Here is a 7601-nt window from a genome sequence, read left to right as displayed (position 1 = left end):
CTCTCTTTTTCTCCCGGTCCTTCTCTCTCTATCTCTTATTGGTTTTTGTCCTAGTCCTTCTTTCTCTTCCAAATATTTTATGTATTTGTTACCCCGTCCTCAACAACCACTCTGTCTTCTTCAAGGACATTAACTCTCTCTTCTACAATGACTTGAATACTTTTTTCAAAATCCAACCACCAAAAGCCCTATGTTTTCAACCGAGCCAAATTTTAGAATTGAAGACATAGTGGTTGTTGGGCTTCGTGTGATTGACCCAGATTATCGAAAAAATTAGGGCAATTTATAATTGTTTAGCTTTCAAACCAAAGAGGCTCTTTGTTTATTTAGAATATAAGATGTTAGAATGATCAAGATGTGATTGAGAGACGTCAAGAGTTTAAAAAAATATGGTTATTTAATTTTTTTTTATTGTAGTTATATCATGAAAATGTAGGGAGAAAATCTAAGTAGAATATGGTGATAGTTTCAAAGCAAAATTATGACTGAAAAGGTATTTTAGGAAAACAAAGTCTAAAAGAGGAATAGATTCAACATGATTATACTCCGTATCTTTTTAAAACGCCCAAAATAGAAAGTGAGGCTAAAATAAAGAAGCAAAAGGAGTATTTTAAAGACAGTTAAAGCATTACCCACAAAAAACCAGTTTCATTTCTCTCATACTAAAAAACAAATTGATTTAATGTCACGAGAGAGAGAGAGAAAAAAAAAAATTCTGCAATTATATGGGTTAGAAGTTAGAACAGAAATACCCCCCCTAACATAAAAGTTCAAATGTACATGACATTTACAATTGTAAGGAGCCTAAATGTAATATGACCAATATTTAGCATTTTTGCACATGGATTAAATTCATGGATGCCAAGGTAGTAGATCCATCATGCACAAATTTCAGAGGCTTAACGCTGCTACAACAAGCTTTACCAGTGCCCACGCACCTCGTTGGAGTGAATGCGGGGTTTCGTTGGCATTCTCATTCTGCAATCAATCACAAAAGAGCAATTTAATAACTCAACCAAAGGAATGAGAGATTTCCCAACAAGCGTAAAGAAAATCATGTCATGGAAACTCTTGGCTATAAAGATGTAGCCCTGAATATGAGTACGGCAAGGGAAGCCATAAGGAGAAAAAGTGCACTTTCAAACATATATATATATATATATATATATATATATATATATATATATATAAGAAAAGGGAATACTCTAAACTCCAAATTCAGGGGGTCAAAGGGTTTTTAAAAACTTAGGCATTGTGAAGCACACAATTTATGCTCTAAACTCGTAACAAAACCCCCATTACTTTGCATAATATGTATTATGAAAAATTATAACTACAACAACAAACTTTACAATTATTGATCGATAGGTTATATCTACATGGAAATAATGTCATATGCATAAGAAAATAGCTACCAAAACTAAGGAAACACCGGCTACGTAAACAAACTTTATAACATCAGATATCTCAATCTTGTGGGTTTATATATTTAAGAGATTTTTTTTAAAACAAAATGCCACAACCATCTGGAAGTTGTATCAACCGTTCATGACAGTTTTAACTACATTAACAGATAGCATTGTTTGATAATTAACTAAAATATTTTTTTTATTAGCAAAGACTATTCTTTAGTGTTTTTTAAAGTGTTACATTTACCTAATGCATTCGTGGTTTCTAGAATCATAAGTCAATCAAATCATTGGCATCAATCTCCAAGCCATGAGCCAATTTTTAACGGGATAGGAAGAGGCTGCATAATAGGCTCCAATAAGGAGCACATACTATAAAATATAAATATTAATAAAACATCTAAGATAACCGAAGCAAACCTGAGTACGCCTATCAGAAGGTTTACTTAATACCAAAAGGGGAAAGCCTTGTTAGTTGTTACTTTGTTACAAGGGTTTATCAATTATAAGTTAGTCAGAAAATCACCATATAATGCATCATACACCTGAGAGTTCTAATTACCGTGGGTTGGTAAGGAGATTCAACTTATACACAAGGTTGAGAACCAATCTAATAATATTGGTCCTTAGTAAGCTACCTCAACTCCCCTTGCTTTTTCCTACAATAATTAGACATGTGATTGAAACTTTAGTCCCTGTTATAAAGTCCAAAACTAAGATTGTGAACATATTTGCACAAATTGAATTATGAATATTACTCTACTGATTGTTTGCCGAAAAATAATAAAATAATTTCAATTGGGCATGCTACAAAAAGAAGAGGAAAACTTCATGGCTGGGAGTTAACATGATACAAAAAGAAGAGAAAAGGGCAACATTTATTCAGTTCCAGATTTCAATATTAATATGTAGTAATATTTTCACCTTTTACTACAGCTAGATATCCAGAACTGATTGTCCATTATTCATTCCCATAAAGAAGTAAGACACATTGCTTACCAAAACGAAAGCAGGACAAACTGGCTCTCCTCTCCTTCACTTCTTCTTAAGTTTAGGAAAGAAGCATCCACACAAAAACATTTAAAAATAAATAAAATCTTAAAAATTACCATCAGTTTAAGTAAGTAAAAGCTCTAGTGTCTAGAACTTAAGAACCATTAAATATTATAAGACCACTAAGGTTAGTAAGGTATTAGGCCAACCGTGAGGACTCTCTCCCACTAACATAAGCTATCAAGCAAAAAATACAAGCGACGATTACCAGAGAGAGTAATCAGAAGAGTTTATGAGGCTAGAGCTTTAAGAGAAGTTAAACCATACTTTTAAATCAGGTATTAACCTCAACCAATTATTTAACAATGATAACAGAAATTCATCTGATATGCCCTTCAAAAGTGAACAGTCAAAACCAAACAGCAAAACAGGGGAAACCCTACAAAGGTTACCTGTTTATTTAAGAACTCGCCTCTCAATATATTATTGCAATTGCACATCATTGTTTTTCTCAGCAACCTGAAAACAAAGAGTTGATTGTCAGCAAGACCTGCATTGATTATTTCACCCCTCAACCCTGTTTCACACATTATTTAACAGGCTTGAGTTTATACTACGGTATTACCCAATGACATTCTTTTCATAATCCGAACCAGTGAAGCGAAACAAAAAAAAATATCAAAGTCAATTTGAACGTATAATTTCAGTCCAAATTCTGGGCATAGATTGGAAACCTAATTAACATCAACCCATTAAAAATAAAACATGATTAAGAAAAGAGATAAATTAAATACAGAAAAAGTGCAAGACAGAAGCTATCTTAAAACTTCTTCACAGGGAGTGCCATAAAAAATTAAAACATAATTAAGAAAACTACCATCATCTTAATTATTCCTTAAAACTACCCAATTCATTGCAATACTTACAACAATAATATATTACATTCCTAATTATTATTTAATAGTCAGGAAAATTCTCGATAAAAACTTCCTCTCCACACAAGCCAAGAAGACCTTGTAGAAAGTCAACACATTTCCTACCTGGCCTAATGTGCAGCTAATACAAAGGCCAACACATCTGTTTATAAAGGACCTCGTAACAAGCTTGTTCTCACAGCAAGTTCTCAAGAACAAAACCTTGGTCCAACAACGCCTCACTTTCTATTTTAGCCTCACAGCAAGTTAGATTTGTTAGGCTTCGAATCCTAACTCACGGAAAAAGGTACTGTAAATAATTGCATCTATAATAATAATGTAAATTGAAGTAATGAATTAATATGCATGCTCCTAAAATAACAATGATAGCTTTAGAAACAAAACCATTCAACAAAACTTGATTTCAAAAACACAAGATAATTCAGACATAGTGGCAAGAAAAAGATGTATTGGTGAAAGGATCCAACGGAATCACTAAAACTTATTTGAATCCCAACAACTGAGACAAAGGGGGATAATTAAACACTATGCAATGGAAAAGGAGGAGATCCCATAGATGGAGAACACTGTACAAGGGACACACCATATCAACACCTTTGTTAATCATGTATACAAATTAATTAGAGCGTGCTCTGCTCTTTCTAAAACAACAAAAGTTGAATATTGAAATGCATCAAGCAAGCAAAGAGCATCTTGTGAAATACCAGAGGATTTAAACTTTTCAAAGAATTCCAAAATATGGTTGCTTATTTCTTCGGGCTTTTCTTTATTGATGAAGTAAGCAGCTCCTTGTTTCTTTTCTTTTCTTTTCTTTTCTTTTTTTTTTGGCAGGGAGCAACTCCTTACCATTTAACAACCTCAACCAAAAGTGCTACATCTCTCTTTGTCTTAATTGTTGGGATTCAAATAAGTTATGTCCAGCTCTCCCAAAACGAACTTTAAGACTTTTTACCAAGAGGAATGACAGCAGAAACACAGCAGTCAGCATGCAAAAAATAATGTGCTTTCACAAGATTCAATATTACTATATAAAATTTTATAAAAATGAAACTTTGCAATGTATTACCAAGAAGAGTAGAGAAATCAAATGAAAACATGAACCGCATCACGTGGAACACCATGAATGATGGTGGATTTGCGTCGATTTTTTCCTTTGGATTCCTTCACCCTGTCAATATACAACTATGAACTATCACCTGTCTTCTTAAATGACGTCATAAAATTTATCCTAAATAAGTCATTTTTCCATCAAGGTAAACTGAATACATGGTAATTCAAGGAAACTCAGAAATTTTCGACCATGCATATTATATACTGATCAAAGTTGACAAGCTGAATTAAGAATTGTCTAATTTCATTCAAAAAAAAAAGAAAAATCAAATAGTCAAATGGGTTCTAAAAGATCTTACCAATATATTAGCATGGGCATAAATTCGGCCACCATCATCTATATGAATGACAACATCAGCTCAATTTTCATTAAAAAGGTGGTCATACAAATCCGTTATTGCAGTGCTCACAGAGCCTTGGTCTTCGTAAGATGACATGCCCTTGGACTTAAGCAAATCCCTCTTAGGTTGTGCACCGGGAAATGGAGGTGCTAGTGGAGGATTCACACTCTGAATTGTCGATCACATCTTCATTATACACATTTAATTGATTTCAACTCCTGCTAATAATGAAAAAATACTCAATTTTAGTAAATCATCAATTTCTTAATCAAAATTAAGAACTCTTCATCTTCTACTCAAAGCTTATATAGGTTATATAACAGTCTTATCAAATACATTGCCTAAAATCAATCTCTAAATTTAGTCCATCATAATTTCCCTTTTCTTTTTTTGTTTTAATCTTTTCTAAATCCAACCCAACAAATACATGAATTTAACAAATTTTTAAGGAAATACATACACAAGTATATAATAACAATTAAATAAGATCCCTTTTGGGTTTTATGAGACAATGATCAATTATACAAATGCAAGAATAATTGAACTAACAATTACTATCATATAAGATCATACTACAGATAATAAATTTAAGAGAATAGAAAGAAAAAAAATTATGAGTTGTATCAGATCATTTCACAGACATGGATACCCAAATGAATGACAAAGCTCAAGTAAAGTAGAAATTTTAACACCCATGAATATTATAAACAAAATAAGAAGAAAACTCAAAACTTATAGTTTAATGACAAAAAAGAATGCCTGAATTAAGAAGTTGCTATTTAGAAATATTGTTTATAAAAATTGAAGCCTAATTTTTCAGAAATGAGCAATTTTTCTATCTTTCTATTCAACCACAACAAATTGAAAGGGAGAGAAAATACATTACAAGTTAATGAGTTTCGTCTATATTTTAAGTGGTTGCAGTCCTGAGATAGCGGCAGTCTGATGCCGGAAACTTCGCCATCACCATTACCCCTGCCGCCGTTCATCGCAATATGTCTCCTCTTTTTCTTGTTCGACAAAAAAGAAAGCCTGAATCAAAAGGGCAAAAATCCTTAGAATTTCATCAACACTCCTTCATTCATGGATTACTCAGATTATTTCCGATTAAAATTTCCTCAATTCAATTACAAAATTAAATTAAAGAGAGGATACCTAGAAAAATTCAATTACAATATTAAATTAAACCACAAAAACCTCAAATTTTCAAATACCCACAAAAATTCACATTACCCCATTTCACAATAAACAAAAATAAAATCAAATGTTGGGTAATTAACCATCAAATGAACAACAATAATAATCATTTTTTTTGTTACCGAAAAGCTGTGACGGAGGGGAAATCGGTGGTGGTAGGCATATCACGAAAAGCTCGAAGTTGAATATCTCCCCATTCTTCTGATAGTTAAGCCGCCGCCCTTGGAAATCATCGCTGCTGCTCCATTCTTGCGATGTTAGCTATGCTCAAGAATGGTGGTGGGAATGGAAATAGAGAAAGCCAAAAAGAAGACGGGTTTTGAGGGAATTCAAGAAGAGGCGGCAAAACGAAAGGCAGGGAGGAAAACCAGGAACCGACCAAGGAAAGAGGGTGAGTATTGGAAAGGGAAAACCACCTCTGCAAGTAAAACCAGTCAACACAAGCAAGGGCAAAACTGACAATATATTAATTTTGGGGGCAAGGGTGTAATAGCACCAGTTTCTACTATTCATAAGGGGGTACTGCAAATGCACGGTTATTGAATAATTATGATAATAATATAATTATATAAAAATTAATGAATCGATTCATCAGGTATCAAAGTGCAGGAAATATATTAAAACAATTAAAACATGTGAGAAAAAATATTTATAGTTATAATGTGCAAGTTGATATTTTAGGAAGTTTATTTTAGAATTTATATAAAAAAAGTCATAACTAAATGCAATCTTTATTTTTATATAATAACGATATTTTTAGAAAGTAATTTTGGCGGGAATTTTTTTAATAATATGTTGCCAAGTGTTCCTTCAGATTCGCTTTTAGTAGTATGTAATTGATGGTTCTCCATCTATATATTATACTAAAAGACAAGCGCCTCAATGTGAGGATGACAAATGTCACTCTCTCATTGGCTTTTCTTATGTATAAAATATATCTATATAATTACTGTTTACATATGTAAGCATAGTTATTTTTGTTAAACTTCAAACAATAAAAGCAAGTTTCTATACATGGATAAGATTTCCATAATTTCCTAACATAAATATTGATTTAATTTTTTATAATAAATATATACTTTCCAATACTACAAATAATCCATAAAATCTTTCCAATCTTTATTTATAGTTAAGTTAAAGAATAATAACTAATTTGAAGCAATATGATTAAAGTGGCATAATTAAGGAAACAAATATTTCGTATTTTGAAAGGCTAATATTGTTTTTTTTTTATGAAAATTAAATAAAATCGATAATATTTAGTTTGACGTCAATTATGAAATCAATACAAACATTTTAAAAAAAAATCAGATGTACAATAAAATATTGTGCACCTATTATAAAATTAAAGGTACCCTGTAATGAATGAAAGTTATTTATGCTTTATTGATAAAAGTTACCCAAAATAGTCTACAAGTTATCCTAAATTCAATTCAAGTAATCGGATGAATACAAAAGTTTTTGATAAAGATACAAAATAGTGTAAAAATTACTTATTGTTTGTTGTACTCCTTGACAAATACTGAATGCTGAGCCGAAATGTTGTCTTGGAAAAAAATACATAATCTTGAACATAAATTTAATTTTAATCGGCCTTTCATTTTCTATACAATGTC

The 7601-nt window shown here is 31.7% G+C and overlaps 1 long non-coding RNA gene across 2 annotated transcripts; it reads right to left on the bottom strand.

The window, feature by feature from the left end:
- Positions 1–701: 701 nt before the first annotated feature.
- Positions 702–6322, bottom strand: LOC145616394 (uncharacterized). Of its 2 annotated transcripts, XR_014107649.1 has the most exons (7): positions 6108–6322; positions 5675–5820; positions 4747–5006; positions 4404–4505; positions 2855–2921; positions 1972–2068; positions 702–978 (listed from the first exon to the last, which is right to left on the bottom strand). It is a non-coding gene; the product is annotated as an uncharacterized LOC145616394 (long non-coding RNA). The 2 variants fall into 2 exon arrangements; XR_014107644.1 differs by lacking the exon at positions 1972–2068.
- Between the last annotated feature and the right edge of the window lie 1279 nt (positions 6323–7601).

This window comes from Chenopodium album, chromosome 1, assembly GCF_948465745.1.
Source record: "Chenopodium album chromosome 1, dcCheAlbu1.1, whole genome shotgun sequence".
Lineage (NCBI taxonomy): Eukaryota > Viridiplantae > Streptophyta > Magnoliopsida > Caryophyllales > Amaranthaceae > Chenopodium > Chenopodium album.
Note: the sequence above shows the minus strand (reverse complement) of the source record. Positions and strands in the feature narration are given on the sequence as shown.